This window comes from Ranitomeya variabilis, chromosome 2 (assembly GCF_051348905.1).
Source record: "Ranitomeya variabilis isolate aRanVar5 chromosome 2, aRanVar5.hap1, whole genome shotgun sequence".
NCBI classification, from domain to species: domain Eukaryota; kingdom Metazoa; phylum Chordata; class Amphibia; order Anura; family Dendrobatidae; genus Ranitomeya; species Ranitomeya variabilis.
This window is the reverse complement of record NC_135233.1, coordinates 549,558,284-549,580,929: the sequence shown is the minus strand read 5'-3', so window position 1 is coordinate 549,580,929 and position 22,646 is coordinate 549,558,284. Positions and strand designations below refer to the sequence as shown.

The 22,646-nt window shown below is 49.1% G+C and overlaps 1 protein-coding gene across 1 annotated transcript in view; it reads right to left on the bottom strand.

Moving 5' to 3' along the window:
- LOC143807024 (C-signal-like) overlaps positions 1–22,646 on the bottom strand; it is a 250,480-nt gene that overhangs the window by 5,582 nt on the left and 222,252 nt on the right. The gene's annotated exons all lie outside the window — the stretch shown is intronic.

Genomic DNA, 22,646 nt, shown 5'->3' with positions numbered 1-22,646 from the left:
TACGATGATGAAGGGCAACAAAAGAAAATGTTTCAAAAGTCGATTCTCAAACCTGAAAATTATTCTTAGCAAATACTCTGCAATACTGGGCTGACTGCATGATATTGATTGCATTATTGCAGAGTCTCTACAGCAGACATACACTGTGCGCACAATTATTAGGAAATTTGTACTTTTGATGATCAATTTTGTTATTGAACAACCAGGGCCGCCATCAGGGCATTACTGCCCTTATTGTTGTATGGGACTCGGTGAGCAAAAGGAAACTTGCCACTTGGCTGGACACCAGAAGTGGAGCTGCGCAAGGGATCATCTGAGGGGTAAGTATAAGTATGACAAGCTTTTTTTTAATGAAATGAAATGAATATTAATTAAATGGGCTTTGAGGGGGGGTAAATGATGATGAATTGAGAATGTTAGATGGAGGACAGAGAATGATGATGATGTATTGAGGTGGGGGATTGAAAATAATGATGAATTGAGGGTGTGGTACAGCAAAGGATGAAGTGAGAGTGGGGGATGAGGGACAGCAAATGATGAACTGAAGGTGGGGAGAGCAAATAATGATGAATTGAGGGTGGGGTACAGCAAATGATAATGAATTGAGGGTGGGGAGGAGAGCAAAGGATGATGAATTGAGGGTGGGGAGAGCAAATGATGAATTGCATTTAGGGGAGAGGGGACAGTAAATGATGATGAATTAAGGGTGGGGAAGAGCAAATTATGCTGTATTGAGGCTGGAGAGACAAAATGATGAATTGAGGGTGGGGGTGAAAGAGAGAGAGGAAATGACAATGAATTTGGGCAGAGGGGGCATGTAAATATAATGAATCGGGAGTGGAAGGTACAGGGTGGGGGATGATGGAGTGTGACTGCTAATAAATTTGGAGAAAGAGTACAGGTGCTAATTACTTTATGTATTTATTGGTGGGGAAAGTGGCTATTTATAGTTAATGGGGGCTCAGTGGTGGGTTACAATTTATATTTGGAATAATGGATTGCACTATAGCTAATTATATGTGAACTAGATGGTAGCCTGATTCTAATGCATCGGGTATTCTAGAATATGTATGTAGTTTATTTATGAAGATTTTAGGATAATACATTGAATACTCAGGATTCGGCCGTCCGCGACCAATTAGCGAAGCCTGGTTCAAATCCCGTGCTAATTCGCGGCCGGACTGCGCCTGTCGCTGATCGTTCGCGGCTGGCCATCTATATATACAAGAGGCATCGTGATTAGTGTTGAGCGATACCGTCCGATACTTGAAAGTATCGGTATCGGAAAGTATCGGCCGATACCGGCAAAGTATCGGATCCAATCCGATACCGATACCCGATACCAATACAAGTCAATGGGACTCAAGTATCGGACGGTATTCCTGATGGTTCCCAGGGTCTGAAGGAGAGGAAACTCTCCTTCAGGCCCTGGGAACCATATTAATGTGTAAAATAAAGAATTAAAATAAAAAATATCGCTATACTCACCTGTCCGACGCAGCCGGGACCTCAGCGAGGGAACCGGCAGCGTTGTTTGTTTAAAATTCGCGCTTTTACTTGGTTACGTGAAGTCCCGGCTTGTGATTGGTCAGGGCGGCCATGTTGCCGGGACGCGGACCAATCACAGCAAGCCGTGACGAAATTACGTCACGGCTTGCTGTGATTGGTCCGCGTCCCGGCAACATGGCCGCCATTAACCAATCACAAGCCGTGACGTCACGGGAGGCTGGACATGCGCGTATTTTGAAAAGCGCGCGTGTCCAGCCTCCAGTGACGTCCCGGCTTATGATTGGTCACGGCGCCATGTTGCCGGGACGCGGACCAATCACAGCAAGCCGTGACGAAATTACGTCACGGCTTGCTGTGATTGGTCTGCGTCCCGGCAACATGGCCGCCATTAACCAATCACAAGCCGTGACGTCACGGGAGGCTGGACACGCGCGTATTTTAAAAAGCGCGCGTGTCCAGCCTCCAGTGACGTCCCGGCTTGTGATTGGTTAATGGCGGCCATGTTGCCGGGACGTCACTGGAGGCTGGACACGCGCGCTTTTCAAAATACGCGCATGTCCAGCCTCCCGTGACGTCACGGCTTGTGATTGGTTAATGGCGGCCATGTTGCCGGGACGTCACTGGAGGCTGGACACGCGCGCTTTTCAAAATACGCGCATGTCCAGCCTCCCGTGACGTCACGGCTTGTGATTGGTTAATGGCGGCCATGTTGCCGGGACGTCACTGGAGGCTGGACACGCGCGCTTTTCAAAATACGCGCATGTCCAGCCTCCCGTGACGTCACGGCTTGTGATTGGTTAATGGCGGCCATGTTGCCGGGACGTCACTGGAGGCTGGACACGCGCGCTTTTCAAAATACGCGCATGTCCAGCCTCCCGTGACGTCACGGCTTGTGATTGGTTAATGGCGGCCATGTTGCCGGGACGTCACTGGAGGCTGGACACGCGCGCTTTTCAAAATACGCGCATGTCCAGCCTCCCGTGACGTCACGGCTTGTGATTGGTTAATGGCGGCCATGTTGCCGGGACGCGGACCAATCACAGCAAGCCATGACGTAATTTCGTCACGGCTTGCTGTGATTGGTCCGCGTCCCGGCAACATGGCCGCCCTGACCAATCACAAGCCGGGACTTCACGTAACCAAGTAAAAGCGCGAAATTTAAACAAACAACGCTGCCGGTTCCCTCGCTGAAGTCCAGGCTGCGTCGGACAGGTGAGTATAGCGATATTTTTTATTTTAATTCTCTTTTTTACACATTATTACATTAATGTTGTTGCGATACCCGATACCCGATACCACAAAAGTATCGGATCTCGGTATCGGAAATTCCGATACAGCAAGTATCGGCCGATACCCGATACTTGCAGTATCGGAATGCTCAACACTAATCGTGATTACTCGCTAATCCTGCCCCTGCACAGTAGCTCCGCCCCCACCACATCACAACACACAATCCCGCCCTCCACCCCATTACCACACACAATCCCGCCCCACCACATTAACACACACAATACCGCCCCCCACCCCATTACCACAGATAATCCTGCCCCCCACCACATTACCACATATAATCCCGCCCCCCACCACATTACCACATATAATTCCGCCCCACCACATAACCACACACAATCCCGCCCCTCACCCCATTACCACAGATAATCCCGTCCCCACCACATTACCACATATAATCCAGCCCACCACCACATTACCACACACAATTCCACCCCCCCACCACATTACCACACACAATCCCGCCCCCCACCACATCACCACAAATAATCTCGCCCCCCCACCACATCACCAACCATAACCCCGCCCCCACCACATTACCACAGATAATCCCGACCCACCACATTACCACACATAATCCTGCCCCCACGACATTACCACACATAATCCCGCCCCCACCCCATTACCACACACAATCCCTCCCCCCACCCCATTACCACACAAAATCCCGCCCGCACCACATCACCACACATAATCCCGCCCCCCACCACATCACCACACATAATCCCGCCCCCCAACCCCATTACCACACATAATCCCGCCCCCTCACCACATTACCACACATAATCCCGCCCCCTCACCTCATTACCACACATAATCCCGCCCCCCCACCCCATTACCACACATAATCCCGCCCCTCACCCCATTACCACACATAATCCCGCCCCCCCACCCCATTACCACACATAATCCCGCCCCCCCACCCCATTACCACACATAATCCCGCCCCCCCACCCCATTACCACACATAATCCCGCCCCCCCACCCCATTACCACACATAATCCCGCCCCCCACCCCATTACCACACATAATCCCGCCCCCCACCCCATTACCACACATAATCCCGCCCCCCCACTCCATTACCACACATAATCCCGCCCCCCACTCCATTACCACACAATCCCGCCCCCCACCCCATTACCACACATAATCCCGCCCCCACCCCATTACCACACATAATCCCGCCACCCCACCCCATTACCACACATAAAAAAATTACCACACATAATACCGCCCCCCCACCCCATTACCACACATAATCCCGCCCCCCACCCCATTACCACACATAATCCTGCCCCCCCACCACATTACCACACATAATCCCGCCCCCACACCCCATTACCACACATAATCCCGCCCCCACACCCCATTACCACACATAATCCCGCCCCCTCACCACATCACCACACAATCCCGCCCCCCACCACATTATCACACATAATTCCATCCCCCACCACATCAACACACATAATGCCGCCCCCCACCACATCAACACACATAATGCTGCCCCCCCACCACATTAGCACACATAATCCCGCCCCCCACCACATCACCACACATAACCCCGCCCCCACCACATCACCACACATAATCCCACCCCCCACCACATCACCACAGATAATCCCGCCCCTCACCACATTACCACATATAATCCTGCCCCCCACCCCATTACCACACATAATCCCGCCCCCCACCACATCAACACACATAATGCCGCCCCCCCACCACATCAACACACATAATGCCGCCCCCCACCACATTAGCACACATAATCCCACCCCCCACCACATCACCACACATAATCTCGCCCCCCACCACATCACCACACATAATCCCACCCCCACCACATCACCACAGATAATCCCGCCCCTCACCACATTACCACACATAATCCCGCCCCCATCACATTACCACACATAATACCGCCCCCCACCACATTACCACACATAATTCCGCCCACCCACCATATTAACACAGATAATCCCACCCCCCACCACATTACCACACATAATCCCGCCCCCACCACACTACCACAGATAATCCTGCCCCCCACCACATCACCACATATAATCCCGCCCCCCACTACATCACCACACATAATCCCGCCCCCCACCACATCACCACACATAATCCCACCCCCCACCACATCACCACACATAATCCTGCTTCCTACCACATCACTACACATAATCCCGCACCCCACCACATCACCACACATAATCCCGCCCCCCACCACAACACCACACATAATCCCACCCCCCACCACATCACCACACATAATCCCGCCACCCCACCACATTACCACACACAATCCCGCCCCCCACCACATTACCACACACAATCCGCACTACATCACCACACACAATCCCGCCCCCACTACATCACCACACATAATCCAGCCCCCCACCACATTACCACACATATTTCCGCTCCCCAACACATCACCACACATAATCCCGCCCCCAACACATTACCACACATAATCCCGCCCCCCACCACATCACCACACATAATCCCATCCCCCACAACACCACACATAATCCCCCCCACACATCACCACACATAATCCTGCCCCCCCATCACATTACCACACATAATACCGCCCCCCACCACATTGCCACACATATTTCCGCCCACCCACCATATTACCACAGATAATCCCACCCCCCACATTACCACACATAATCCCGCCCCCACCACATTACCACAGATAATCCTGCCCCCACCACATCACCACATATAATCCCGCTCCCCACTACATCACCACACATAATCCCGCCGCTCACCACATCACCACGCATAATCCCACCCCCCACCACATCACCACACACAATCCCGCCCCCCACCACATTACCACACACAATCCCGCCCCCCACCACATTACCACACACAATCCGCACTACATCACCACACTTAATCCCGCTCCCACCACATCACCACACATATTCCCGCCCCCCAACACATCAACACACATAATCCCGCCCCCCAAACATTACCACACATAGTCCCGCCCCCCACCACAACACCACACATAATCCCGCCCCCCACCACATCACCACACATAATCCCGCCCCCCACCACATCACCACACATAATCCCGCCCTCCCACCACATCACTACACATAATCCCACCCCCCACCACATTACCACACATAATCCCGCCCCCCTCCACAACACCACACATAATCCCGCCCCCACCACATCACCACAGATAATCCTGCCCCCCACCACATCACCACACATAATCCCACCCCCTACCACATCACTACATATAATCCCGGCCCCCACCACATTACCTCAGATAATCCCGCCAACTCACCACATTACCACACATAATCCCGCCCCCCACATTACCACACATAATCCTGCCCCCAACCACATTAACACACATAATCCCGCCCCCTCACCACATTATCACACATAATCCTGCCCCCACCACATTACCATAGATAATCCTGCCCCCCACCACATTACCACACATAATCCCGCCCCACCACCACATTACCACACATAATCCAGCCCCACCACCACATTACCACACATAATCCCGCCCCCCACCTCATCACCACACATAATCGCGCCCTCGCACCACATCACCACAGATAATCCTGTCCCCCACCACATCACCACACATAATCCCACCCCCTACCACATCACTACATATAATCCCGGCCCCCACCACATTACCTCAGATAATCCCGCCAACTCACCACATTACCACACATAATCCCGCCCCCCACATTACCACACATAATCCTGCCCCCAACCACATTAACACACATAATCCCGCCCCCTCACCACATTATCACACATAATCCTGCCCCCACCACATTACCATAGATAATCCTGCCCCCCACCACATTACCACACATAATCCCGCCCCACCACCACATTACCACACATAATCCAGCCCCACCACCACATTACCACACATAATCCCGCCCCCCACCTCATCACCACACATAATCGCGCCCTCGCACCACATTACCACAGATAATCCTGCCCCCCACCACATTACCACATATAATCCCGCCCCCACTACATCACCACACATAATCCCACCCCCCAGCACATCACCACACACAATCCCGCCCCCCACCACATTACCACACACAATCCCGCCCTCCACCACATTACCACACACAATCCCGCCCCCCACCACATTACCACACACAATCCGCACTACATCACCACACACAATCCCACCCCCACTACATCACCACACATAATACAGCCCCCCACCACATCACCACAAATATTTCCGCCCCCCAACACATCACCACACATAATCCCGCCCCAACACATTACCATACATAATCCCGCCCCCCACCAACACACCACACATAATCCCGCCCCCCCACCAACACACCACACATAATCCCGCCCCCAACCACATGACCACACATAATCCCACCCTCCTCCACATCACCACACATAATCCTGCCATCGCACCACATCACTACACATAATCCCGTCCACCCAGCACAACACCACACATAATCCCGCCCCCACCACATTACGACACAAAATCCTGCCCCCCCACCACAACACCACACATAATCCCGCCCCCACCACATCACCACACATAATCCCACCCCCCACCACATCACCACACATAATCCCGCCTCCTACCACATCACTACACATAATCCCACCCCCCACTACATCACCACACACAATCCCACCCCCACTACATCACCACACATGATCCAGCCACCCCATTACATCACCACAGATATTCCCACCCCCCAACACATCACCACACATAATCCCACTCCCCACCACATTACCACACATAATCCCGCCCCCCACCACAACACGACACATAATCCCGCCCCAACACCACATCAACACACATAATCCCGCCCCCCACCACATCACCACACATAATCCCGCCCTCCCACCACATCACTACACATAATCCCACCCCCCACCACATCACCACACATAATCCCGCCCCCCCACTACAACATCACACATAATCCCGCCCCACCATATCACCACACATAATCCTGCCCCCCACCACATTACCACAGATAATCCTGCCCCCCACCACATTACCACACATAATCCCTCCCCACCACCACATTACCACACATAATCCCACCCCACCACCACATTACCACACATAATCCCGCCCCCACCTCATCACCACACATAATCCCGCCCCCGCACCACATTACCACAGATAATCCTGCCCCCCACCACATTACCACATATAATCCCGCCCCCCACTACATAACCACATATAATCCCAACCCCCACCACATCACCACACATAAACCCACCCCCCACCACATCACCACACACAATCCCGCCACCCCACCACATTACCACACACAATCCCGCCCCCCACCACATTACCACACACAATGCGCACTACATCACCACACACAATCCCGCCCCCACTACATCACCACACATAATCCAGCCCCCACCACATTACCACAAATATTTCCGCCCCCAACACATCACCACACATAATCCCACCCCCAACACATTACCACACATAATCCCGCCCCCCCACCACAACACCACACATAATCCCGCCCCCCCACCACAACACCACAAATAATCCTGCCCCCTACCACATCACCACACATAATCCCACCCCCCACCACATCACCACACATAATCCCGCCCCCCCACCACAACACCACATCACCACACATAATCCCGCCCCCCCACATCACCACACATAATCCCGCCTCCTACCACATCACCACACATAATCCCGCCCCCACCACATCACCACACATAATCCCGCCCCCTACCACATCACTACACATAATCCCACCCCCACCACATCAGCACACATAATCCAGTCCCCCCACCACATCACCCCACATATTCCCACCCCCCCAACACATCACCACACGCAATCCCGCCCCCCACCACATTACCACACACAATCCCGCCCCCCACCACATTACCACACACAATCCGCACTACATCACCACACACAATCCAACCCCCACTACATTACCACACATAATCCAGCCCCCCACCACATCACCACAGATATTTCCACCACCCAACACATCACCACACATAATCCCGCCCCCCCACCACATTACCACACATAATCCCGCCCCCCCACCACAACACCACACATAATCCCACCCCCTCACCACAACACCACACATAATCCCGCCCCACCACCACATCACCACACATAATCCTACCCCCCACCACATCACTACACATAATCCCATCCCCCCACCACATTACCACCCATAATCCCGCCCCCCACCACAACACCACACATAATCCCGCCCCCCACCATCTCACCACACATAATCCCACCCCCCACCACATCACCACAGATAATCCCACCCCTCACCACATTACCACACACAATCCCACCCCACCACATTACCACACACAATCCCACCCCCCACCACATTACCACACACAATTCAGCCCCCCACCACATTACCACACACAATCCGCACCACATCACCACACATAATCCCGCCCCCACCACATCACCACACATAATCTCATCCCCAACACATCACCAGACATAATCCCACCCCTCCACCCCAATACCATATATAATCCCGCCCCCCACTCCATTACCACACATAATCCCGCCACCACCACATTACCACAGATAATCCTGCCCCCACCACATTATCACACATAATCCCTCCCCCCACCACATTACCACACATAATCCTGCCCCCCACATCACCACACATAATCCCGCCCCCCACCACATTACCACACATAATCCGGCCCCCCCACTACATCACCACATATAATCCCGCCCCCCACCACATTACCACACATAATCCCGCCCCCCCCAACACATCACCATGCATAATTTTACCACACATAATACCGCCCCCCACCACATCACCACACTTAATTTCACCCCCCACCACATTACTACACATAATCCCTCCCCCCACCATATTCCCACACATAATCCCGCCCCATCACCACATTACCACACATAATAATTTTGCCACACATAATACCGCCCCCACATCACATTACCACACATAATCTTGCCCCCCACCACATTACCACACATAATACCGCCCCCCCACCACATCACCAGATAATCCCCCCACCACAACACCACACATAATCCTGCCCCCCATCACATTACCACAGATAATCCTGCCCCCCCACCACATTACCACACATAATCCTGCCCCCCACCACATTACCACACATAATACCGCCCCCCCAACACATCACCACAGATAATCCCCCCACCACAATACCACACATAATCCTGCCGCCCACCACATTACCATAGATAATCCCGCCCCCCCACCACATTACCACACATAATCCCGTCCCCACCACATTACCCCACATAATCCCGCCCCCCACCACATCACCACAATAATCCCGCCTCCCCACCACATTACCACACATAATCCCGCCCCCACCACATTACTACACATAATCCTGCCCCCACCACATCACCACAGATAATCCCGCCCCCACCACATCACCACACATAATCCCGCCCCCCCACCACATTACCACAATTATTGTTATTAACTTCATTTTAAGTTAATTTACTACCTGCGTAAGCGCTATTGAATGTTGTCATTATTTACTTTATTTTAATCACTAGCAGCATTAATTAGATAGCAATGAGCGTGCCGAGCGTTAGCTGGCTGGAAACAGCTAGTGTAGGATATAACAGCCCACGTAGTAAATAGCACAGCCACATAGTATATTGCACAGCCACGTAGTATATAACACAGCCCACGGAGTATATAGCACAGCCACGTAGTATATAGCACAGCCCACGGAGTGTATAACAGCCCACATAGCATATAACACAGCCACGTAGTTTATAACAGCCCACGCAGCATATTACACAGCTCACGTAGTATATAACAGCCCACGCACACAGTATATAACACAGCCCACGTAGTGTATAACACAGCCCACGTAGTGTATAACACAGGCCACGTAGTATATTGCACAGCACACGTAGTATATTGCACAGCCCATGCAGTATATTGCACAGCCCACGTAGTACATTGCACAGCCCACGTAGTATTTTGCACAGCCCACGTAGTATATAGCACAGCCCACGCACACAGTATATACAGTTAGGTCCATATATATTTGGACAGAGACAACATTTTTCTAATTTTGGTTACAGACATTACCACAATGAATTTTAAACAAAACAATTCAGATGCAGTTGAAGTTCAGACTTTCAGCTTTCATTTGAGGTTATCAACATTAAAATTGGATGAAGGGTTTAGGAGTTTCAGCTCCTTAACATGTGCCACCCTGTTTTTAAAGGGACCAAAAGTAATTGGACAGATTCAATAATTTTAACTAAAATGTTCATTTTTAGTACTTGGTTGAAAACCCTTTGTTGGCAATGACTGCCTGAAGTCTTGAACTCATGTACATCACCAGACGCTGTGTTTCCTCCTTTTTGATGCTACTCCAGGTCTTCACTGCGGTGGTTTTCAGTTGCTGTTTGTTTGTGGGCCTTTCTGTCTGAAGTTTAGTCTTTAACAAGTGAAATGCATGCTCAATTGGGTTGAGATCAGGTGACTGACTTGGCCATTCAAGAATAGTCCACTTCTTTGCTTTAATAAACCCCTGGGTTGCTTTGGCTTTATGTTTTGGGTCATTGTCCATCTGAAGTATGAAACAACGACTAATCAATTTTGCTGCATTTGGCTGGATCTGAGCACACAGTATGGCTCTGAATACCTCAGAATTCATTTGGCTGCTTCTGTCCTGTGTCACATCATCAACAAACACTAGTGACCCAGTGCCACTGGCAGCCATGCATGCCCAAGCCATCACACTGCCTCTGCCATGTTTTACAGATGATGTGGTATGCTTTGGATCATTAGCTGTACCACTCCTTCGCCATACTTTTCTCTTTCCATCATTCTGGTAGAGGTTGATCTTGGTTTCATCTGTCCAAAGAATGTTCTTCCAGAACTGTGCTGGCTTTTTTAGATGTTTTTTAGCAAAGTCCAGTTTAGCCTTTTTATTCTTGATGCTTATGAGTGGCTTGCACCGTGCAGTGAACCCTCTGTATTTACTTTCATGCAGTCTTCTCTCTATGGCAGATTTGGATATTGATACGCCTACCTCCTGGAGAGTGTTGTTCACTTGGTTGGCTGTTGTGAAGGGGTTTCTCTTCACCATGGAGATTATTCTGCGATCATCCACCACTGTTGTCTTCTGTGGGCGCCCATGTCTTTTTGCATTGATGAGTTCACCAGTGCTTTCTTTCTTTATCAGGATGTACCAAACTGTAGATTTTGCCACTCCTAATATTGTAGCAATTTCTCAGATGGGTTTTTTCTGTTTTCGCAGCTTAAGGATGGCTTGTTTCACCTGCATGGAGAGCTCCTTTGACCGCATGTTTACTTCACAGCAAAACCTTCCAAATGCAAGCAACACAACTCAAATCAACTCCAGGCCTTTTATCTGCTTAATTGAGAATGACATAACGAAGGGATTGCCCACACCTGTCCATGAAATAGCCTTGGAGTCATTTGTCCAATTACTTTTGGTCCCTTTAAAAGCAGGGTGGCACATGTTAAGGAGCTGAAACTCCTAAACCCTTCATCCAATTTTAATGTGGATACCCTCAAATGAAAGCTGAAAGTCTGAACTTCAACTGCATCTGAATTGTTTTGTTTAAAATTCATTGTGGTAATTTCTATAACCAAAATTAGAAAAATGTTGTCTCTGTCCAAATATATATGGCCCTAACTGTAGCACAGCCCACGCACACAGTATATAACACAGCCCGTGTAGTGTATAACACAGGCCACGTAGTGTATAAAACAGGCCACGTAGTGTACAACACAGGCCACATAGTGTATAACACAGGCCACGTAGAGTATAACACAGCCCATGTAGTGTATAACACAGCCCACATAGTATATTGCACAGCCCACGTAGTATATAGCACAGCCCACGCACACAGTATATAACACAGCCCGTGTAGTGTATAACACAGGCCACGTAGTGTATAACACAGGCCATGTAGTGTACAACACAGGCCACATAGTGTATAACACAGGCCACAGGCCACATAGTGTATAACACAGGCCACGTAGAGTATAACACAGCCCATGTAGTGTATAACACAGCCCACATAGTATATTGCACAGCCCACATAGTATATAGCACAGCCCACGCACACAGTATATAACACAGCCCGTGTAGTGTATAACACAGCCCATGTAGTGTATAGCACAGCCCATGTAGTGTATAACACAGCCCACATAGTATATTGCACAGCCCACGTAGTATATAGCACAGCCCACATAGTATATTGCACAGCCCACGTAGTATATTGCACAGCCCATGTAGTATATTGCACAGCCCACGTAGTATATTGCACAGTCCACATAGTATATTGCACAGCCCACGTAGTATATTACACAGCCCACGTAGTATATTGCACAGCCCACGTAGTATATTGCACAGCCCACATAGTATATTGCACAGTCCACATAGTATATTGCACAGCCCACATAGTATATTGCACAGCCCACGTAGTATATTGCACAGCCCACGTATTATATTGCATAGCCCACGTATTATATTGCACAGCTCATGTAGTATATTGCACAGCCCACGTAGTATATTGCACAGCCCATGTAGTATATTGCACAGCCCACGTATTATATTGCATAGCCCATGTATTATATTGCACAGCTCATGTAGTATATTGCATAGCCCACGTATTATATTGCACAGCTCACGTAGTGTATAACACAGCCCATGTAGTGTATAACACAGCCCACGTAGTGTATAACACAGCCCACGTAGTATATTGCAGAGCCCACGTAGTATATAGCACAGCCCACGTAGTATATTGCACAGCCCATGTAGTATATTGCACAGCCCACGTAGTATATTGCACAGTCCACATAGTATATTGCACAGCCCACGTAGTATATTGCACAGCCCACTAAGGATATTGCACAGCCCACTGTTATGACCCCAATGGCAGAGGGTCTCAGAAATAATTACTAAGTCTGCAAACACAAAAAACCAGCTCATAGGGCAGTGGTAACTGAGCTGACCATATATCTAATCCTAGCACCACAAATAGCAGCAGCCGGGGAACGTGCCTACGTTGGTTCTAGACGTCTCGCGCCAGCCGGAGAACTAACTAACCCTAGAAGGGAAAAGAAAGACCTTTCTTGCCTCCAGAGAAAAGACCCCAAAAGTTGGATACAAGCCCCCAACAAATAATAACGGTGAGGTAAGAGGAAAAGACAAACGTAAGAATGAGCTAGGTATTTAGCAAAGAGAGGCCCACTAGCTAATAGCAGAATATAGTAAGATGACTTATATGGTCAGCAAAAACCCTATCAAAATATCCACGCTGGATATTCAAGAACCCCTGAACCGTCTAACGGCCCGGGGGGAGAACACCAGCCCCCTAGAGCTTCCAGCAAGGTCAGGAATCACATTTAGTACAAGCTGGACAAAAATGAGAGCAAGCAAATAACCAAAAAACAAAGAAGCAGGACTTAGCTTAATTTTGCACGAACCAGGACCAGCAGACAGGAGCAAACAGAAAGGATCTGATTACAACGATGCCAGGCACTGGACTAAGGATCCAGGAGGCTTATATAGCAACACCCCTGGACTAACGACCCAGGTGGGTGCCAAACTGAGGAAATACAATCCCAGAGTCATATAACTAGTAACCACAAGAGGGAGCCAAAAAGTCTAATTCACAACAGTACCCCCCCCCTTAAGGAGGGGTCACCGAACCCTCACCAAGACCACCAGGGCGATCAGGGTGAGCAGCGTGAAAGGCACAAACTAAATTGGCCGCATGCACATCAGAGGCAACCACCCAGGAATTATCCTCCTGACCATAGCCCTTCCACTTGACCAGATACTGAAGCCTCCGTCTGGAGAGACGAGAATCCAAGATCTTCTCCACCACGTACTCCAACTCGCCCTCAACCAACACTGGAGCAGGAGGCTCAACAGAAGGAACCACAGGTACAACGTACCGCTGCAACAAAGACCTATGGAACACGTTGTGAATGGCAAACGACACCGGAAGATCCAAGCGAAAGGACACAGGATTAAGGATTTCCAATATCTTGTAAGGACCGATGAAGCGAGGCTTAAATTTAGGAGAGGAGACCTTCATCGGAACAAATCGAGAAGACAGCCATACCAAATCCCCAACACGAAGTCGGGGACCCACACCGCGGCGGCGGTTGGCAAAACGCTGAGCCTTCTCCTGTGACAACTTTAAGTTGTCCACCACATGATTCCAGATCTGCTGCAACCTATCCACCACAGAATCTACCCCAGGACAGTCAGAAGGCTCCACATGTCCCGAGGAAAAACGAGGGTGGAAACCAGAGTTGCAGAAAAATGGCGAAACCAAAGTAGCGGAACTAGCCCGATTATTAAGGGCAAACTCAGCCAACGGCAAGAAGGTCACCCAATCATCCTGATCTGCCGAAACAAAACACCTCAAATAAGCCTCCAGAGTCTGATTAGTTCGCTCCGTTTGTCCATTAGTCTGAGGATGAAAGGCAGACGAAAACGACAAATCAATGCCCATCCTAGCACAAAAGGATCGCCAGAACCTGGAAACAAACTGGGATCCTCTGTCAGACACAATATTCTCAGGAATGCCGTGTAAACGAACCACATTCTGAAAGAACACAGGAACCAAATCGGAAGAGGAAGGCCGCTTAGGCAAAGGCACCAAATGGACCATTTTAGAAAAGCGATCACATACCACCCAGATGACAGACATGCCCTGAGACACTGGGAGATCTGAAATGAAATCCATGGAAATGTGTGTCCAAGGCCTCTTCGGGACAGGCAAGGGCAAGAGCAACCCGCTGGCACGAGAACAGCAAGGCTTAGCTCGAGCACAAGTCCCACAGGACTGCACAAATGACCGCACATCCCGTGACAAGGAAGGCCACCAAAAGGACCTAGCCACCAGATCTCTGGTGCCAAAAATTCCCGGATGCCCTGCCAACACCGAGGAATGAACCTCGGAAATGACTCTGCTAGTCCACTTATCAGGAACAAACAGTCTGTCAGGTGGACAAAAGTCAGGTCTACCAGCCTGAAATCTCTGCAACACACGTCGCAAATCAGGAGAAATGGCTGACAAGATAACTCCCTCTTTAAGAATACCAACTGGTTCTGCGACTCCAGGAGAGTCAGGCACAAAGCTCCTTGAAAGAGCATCAGCCTTCACATTCTTTGAACCTGGTAAATACGAGACCACAAAGTCAAAACGGGAGAAAAACAATGACCAGCGGGCCTGTCTAGGATTCAGGCGTTTAGCAGACTCGAGATACATCAAATTTTTGTGATCAGTCAAGACCACCACACGATGCTTAGCACCCTCGAGCCAATGACGCCACTCCTCAAATGCCCACTTCATGGCCAGCAACTCCCGATTGCCAACATCATAATTCCGCTCAGCAGGCGAAAACTTCCTAGAGAAGAAAGCACATGGTCTCATTACCGAGCAACCAGGGCCTCTCTGCGACAAAACGGCCCATGCCCCAATCTCAGAAGCGTCTACTTCGACCAGAAAGGGAAGTGAGACATCAGGCTGGCACAAAACAGGCGCCGAAGTAAACCGGCGCTTCAACTCTTGGAACGCCTCCACGGCTGCAGGAGCCCAGTTAGCAACATCAGAACCTTTCTTGGTCATATCCGTCAAAGGTTTAACAACGCTAGAAAAATTAGCGATAAAACGACGGTAGAAGTTAGCAAAACCCAAGAACTTCTGAAGACTCTTAACTGACGTGGGTTGAGTCCAATCATGAATAGCTCGGACCTTGACTGGGTCCATCTCCACAGCAGAAGGGGAAAAAATAAACCCCAAAAAGGGAACCTTCTGTACTCCAAAGAGACACTTTGAGCCCTTAACAAATAAAGCATTCTCACGCAAAACCTGAAACACCATCCTGACCTGCTCCACATGTGAGTCCCAATCTTCAGAGAAGACCAGAATATCATCCAGATAAACAATCATAAATTTATCCAGATACTTCCGGAAAATATCATGCATAAAGGACTGAAACACTGAGGGAGCATTAGAGAGCCCAAAAGGCATCACCAAGTACTCAAAATGACCTTCGGGCGTATTAAATGCAGTCTTCCATTCATCTCCTTGCTTACTGCGCACAAGGTTGTACGCACCACCAAGATCTATCTTGGTGAACCACTTGGCACCTTTAATCCGGGCAAACAAGTCCGACAACAGAGGCAAAGGATACTGAAATTTAACAGTGATTTTATTCAGAAGCCAATAATCAATACAAGGTCTCAAAGATCCGTCCTTCTTGGCCACAAAAAAGAATCCCGCACCAAGAGGGGAAGAGGATGGACGGATATGCCCCTTCTCCAGAGACTCCTTGATATACGAACGCATTGCGGCATGCTCAGGTACAGACAGATTAAATAGTCTTCCCTTAGGAAATTTACTACCTGGAATCAAATCTATGGCGCAGTCACAGTCCCTATGAGGAGGCAGAGCACTGGACCTGGACTCGCTGAATACATCCTGATAATCAGACAAATACTCAGGAACTTCCGAAGGAGTAGAGGAAGCAATAGACACCGGCGGAGAATCAGCATGAATTCCCTGACAGCCCCAACTTGACACAGACATTGCCTTCCAATCCAAGACTGGATTGTGGGTCTGTAACCATGGCAGACCCAAAACGACCAAATCATGCATTTTATGCAGAACAAGAAAACGAATCACCTCCCGATGTTCAGGAGTCATGCACATGGTTACCTGCGTCCAAAACTGTGGTTTATTTTCCGCCAATGGCGTAGCATCAATACCTCTAAGAGGAATAGGATTTACCAACGGTTCAAGAACAAAACCACAATGCTTGGCAAATGACAGATCCATAAGACTCAGGGCAGCGCCTGAATCCACAAACGCCATAACAGGGTAAGAAGACAATGAGCAAATTAAAGTCACAGACAAAATAAATTTAGGTTGCAAATTACCAATGGCGACAGGACTAACAACCCTTGTTAGGCGTTTAGAGCATGCTGATATAACATGTGTAGAATCACCACAGTAAAAACACAACCCATTCTGACGTCTATGATTTTTCCGCTCATTTCTAGTCTGAATTCTATCACATTGCATTAAATCAGGTGTTTGTTCAGACAACACCACCAGAGGATTAGCGGTTTTGCGCTCCCGCACACGCCGGTCAATTTGAATAGCCAGCGCCATGGAATCGTTCAGACTTGTAGGAATGGGGAAACCCACCATCACATTCTTAATGGCTTCAGAAAGGCCATTTCTGAAATTTGCGGCCAGAGCACACTCATTCCATTGAGTAAGCACGGACCATTTCCGAAATTTTTGGCAATACACTTCAGCTTCATCCTGGCCCTGAGAAATAGCCAGCAAGGCTTTTTCTGCCTGAACTTCAAGATTGGGTTCCTCGTAAAGCAATCCGAGCGCCAGAAAAAACGCATCAATATTTGCCAATGCCGGATCTCCTGGCGCTAGCGAGAAAGCCCAATCCTGAGGGTCGCCCCGTAAAAAAGAGATAACAATTTTAACTTGCTCAGCTGAATCTCCAGATGAACGGGGTCTCAGAGATAGAAACAATTTACAATTATTCCTGAAATTCCTAAACTTAAATCGGTCTCCAGAAAACAGTTCAGGAATAGGTATTTTAGGTTCAGACATTGGACTACTGGTAACAAAATCTTGTATGCCCTGCACACAAGCAGCAAGCTGGTCTACACTTGTAATCAAGGTCTGGACATTCATGTCTGCAGCAAGCACAAGCCACTCAGAGGTAAAGGGGAGGAAGAGAGGAAAAAAAAAAAAAAAAAAACCCTCAGAATTTCCTTTCTTATTATCCCACTTCTGCAATACATTAAACATTCAATGTCGGCCTGGCATACTGTTATGACCCCAATGGCAGAGGGTCTCAGAAATAATTACTAAGTCTGCAAACACAAAAAACCAGCTCATAGGGCAGTGGTAACTGAGCTGACCATATATCTAATCCTAGCTCCACAAATAGCAGCAGCCGGGGAACGTGCCTACGTTGGTTCTAGACGTCTCGTGCCAGCCGGAGAACTAACTAACCCTAGAAGGGAAAAGAAAAACCTTTCTTGCCTCCAGAGAAAAGACCCCAAAAGTTGGATACAAGCCCCCAACAAATAATAACGGTGAGGTAAGAGGAAAAGACAAACGTAAGAATGAGCTAGGTATTTGGCAAAGAGAGGCCCACTAGCTAATAGCAGAATATAGTAAGATGACTTATATGGTCAGCAAAAACCCTATCAAAATATCCACGCTGGATATTCAAGAACCCCCGAACCGTCTAACGGCCCGGGGGGAGAACACCAGCCCCCTAGAGCTTCCAGCAAGGTCAGGAATCACATTTAGTACAAGCTGGACAAAAATGAGAGCAAGCAAATAACCAAAAAACAAAGAAGCAGGACTTAGCTTAATTTTGCACGAACCAGGACCAGCAGACAGGAACAAACAGAAAGGATCTGATTACAACGATGCCAGGCACTGGACTAAGGATCCAGGAGGCTTATATAGCAACACCCCTGGACTAACGACCCAGGTGGGTGCCAAACTGAGGAAAGACAATCCCAGAGTCATATAACTAGTAACCACAAGAGGGAGCCAAAAAGTCTAATTCACAACAGCCCACGTAGTATATTGCACAGCCCACGTAGTATATTGCACAGTCCACATAGTATATTGCACAGTCCACGTAGTATATTGCACAGCCCACGTAGTATATTGCACAGCCCACGTATTATATTGCACAGCTCATGTAGTATATTGCACAGCCCACGCAGTATATAGCAATGTGGGCATCATATCCCTGTTAAAAAAAAAGAATTTAAATAAAAAATAGTTATATACTCACCTTCCGTTGGCCCCAGATCCAAGCAAGGCGTCTACCGATGCTCCTCGCGCGCTCCGGTCCCAAGAGTGCATTGCGGTCTCGCGAGATGATGATGTTGCGGTCTCGTGAGACTGCTATGTCATCATCTCGCGAGACCATAATGCATGGAGCGGTCACTGGAGCATCACGAGGAGCGGGAAAGACCGGTTCCTGATCCGAGGGGCCGACGGACGGTGAGTATATAACTTTTTTTTTTTTAATTATTTTTAACATTAGATCTTTTAACTATTGATGCCGCATAGGCAGCATCAATAGTCAAAAGTTGGTCACACAGGGTTACTAGCAGCAGTAATAGAGTGGGTTACCCGCGGCATAACGCGGGCCATTACCGCTGCCATTAACCCTGTGTGAGCGCTGACTGGAGGGAATTATGGAGCAGGCACTGACTGCGGGGAGGAAGGAGCGGCCATTTGCTGCCGGACTGTGCCCGTCGCTGATTGGTCGTGGCCGTTTTGCCGTAACCAATCAGCGACTTGGATTTCAATGACAGACAGAGGCCGCGACCAATGAATATCTGTGACAGACAGACAGAAGGACAGACAGACGGAAGTGACCCTTAGACAATTATATAGTAGATGTTGGGTGCATGTCTGTATTCAGATGCGTAATGTAGAAGTTGGGGAAAAGTAGGGAATTTGCTCTGGAATTGGTGCTCAGGATAACTGTTATTTTCTGCAGAGACTAGTCCTGGCTGGAAGAAGTGAAGGTCATCTGTACTGGATGAAGAAGAAAATCAGTGTGTTACCTGTACACTTACACTGTACACTGTTTACTTTATACAGAGCTCCTGTGTATAATGTCACTGATGGTCACTGTATTACCTGTGCACTGACACTTAGTGTTGAGCATTCCGATACCGCAAGTATCGGGTATTGGCCGATACTTGCGGTATCGGAATTCCGATACCGAGATCCGATACTTGCCGCGTATCGGATACCGGAATCGGAAGTTCTCAGGATTCAAACTGCACGAATTCAGCCAATGAGGAATGATTCTGAGTGTGAGCACATCCTGTTCAGCATGGTGGGCATGAAACTACTGGCAAGGCTGTGATTGGCTGCTGAAATGATGTCATGCTGCAGTTTAAAAGTCGCTGGCGCCATTTTGCGCTCACTCTGCTGTGAATTCAGTTAGTGACAGGACGCTGTTTGCTGACTGAGGGCCAGTTGAGATAGCGATTTGCTTCATTGTTCTTTTCCAAGGCTAATTTAGCAACCACTGTGTTCACCTACTAATCACCTTGCTTTTGCCTTGCAGCGCTGTTTTCACAGCGATCTGCAAGGTCTCTGTGTGTGTGTGTGTGTGTGTGTGTGTGCAGCCCACTCTCTAGTCTGTGTGCAGCCATAGGCCATAGCTGGTTGTATTCAGTTCAGGGAGGGTGGTTCACTGCCTCATACTGTTCTATTTTTTTTTTCTTTTTCAAGTAGTGCAGGCTGCTGCACATTTTTTCTAATAATTCCTATTAGTGTCTTTCCACCCGTATCCAGCTAAATTGTGGAAAAACACTAGATAGGATAACGTAGAGGAGTGTTTTTGGGCCTTGCAGTGCCGTTTACGGCTGTCTGCACGGTCTCCGTGTGACTGCAGCTCGCCCTGTAGTCTGTGTGCAGCCATAGCCGGTTGTATCCAGCTCAGGGTAAATCACTGCGTCATACCGTGAAATCCAATTTCCTTTTTTCTAAGTAGTGCAGGCTGCTGCACATTTTTTCTAATAATTCCTATTAGTGTCTTTCCACCCGTATCCAGCTAAATTGTGGAAAAACACCAGATAGGATAACGTAGAGGAGTGTTTTTGGGCCTTGCAGCGCCGTTTACGGCTGTCTGCATGGTCTCCGTGTGACTGCAGCTCGCCCTGTAGTCTGTGTGCAGCCATAGCCGGTTGTATCCAGCTCAGGGTAAATCACTGCGTCATACCGTGAAATCCAATTTCCTTTTTTCTAAGTAGTGCAGGCTGCTGCACATTTTTTCTAATAATTCCTATTAGTGTCTTTCCACCCGTATCCAGCTAAATTGTGGAAAAACACCAGATAGGATAACGTAGAGGAGTGTTTTTGGGCCTTGCAGCGCCGTTTACGGCTGTCTGCACGGTCTCCGTGTGACTGCAGCTTGCCCTGTAGTCTGTGTGCAGCCATAGCCGGTTGTATCCAGCTCAGGGTAAATCACTGCGTCATACCGTGAAATCCAATTTCCTTTTTTCTAAGTAGCGCAGGCTGCTGCACATTTTTTCAAAAAATTCCTATTAGTGTGTTTCCACCCGTATCCAGCTAAATTGTGGAAAAACACTACATAGGATAACGTAGAGGAGGTTTTTGGGGCCTTGCAGCGCAGTTTACGGCTGTCTGCACGGTCTCCATGTGACTGCAGCTCGCCCAGTTGTCAGTTCAGTCCCCAAAAAATAAATAAATAATAAAGTTCACCAAACACACCACTTTACAGTTGTGTAGGCCACATTAGCTGATATTAAAGTCTAGTCCACACTTTAGAAAATTATTGTTTCTTATACCTGGTAGGAGCTGTTCAGGATAAGCACACAAAGCACACAAAGTACTTTTCTGCTTATCTTTATCAGTCAACCAAGATGAAGAAGGAAGGGAGTAAGGCACGTGGGCGTGGGCACGGAGCAAGGAGAGGACGTGGGGATTCTGTGCCTGCTGCGGGCACCGGTGACTCATCAGCACCCAGTTTCACCAGGGAACAGTCCTTCATGCACAGCTTTGTCGGAGAGCGCCGTACACCGCTGCTGCGTGAAGAACAAATTGAAGCCGTTGTCGGATGGATGGCAGCTAACGCATCGACTTCAATTAGTGCCACATTCTCTCAGACACAGAGCACTGGAGAGCACCCATCTGTCTCTTCACCACCTGCCAAATTGCCCAGGCAGACAGAGAGCCCAGGAC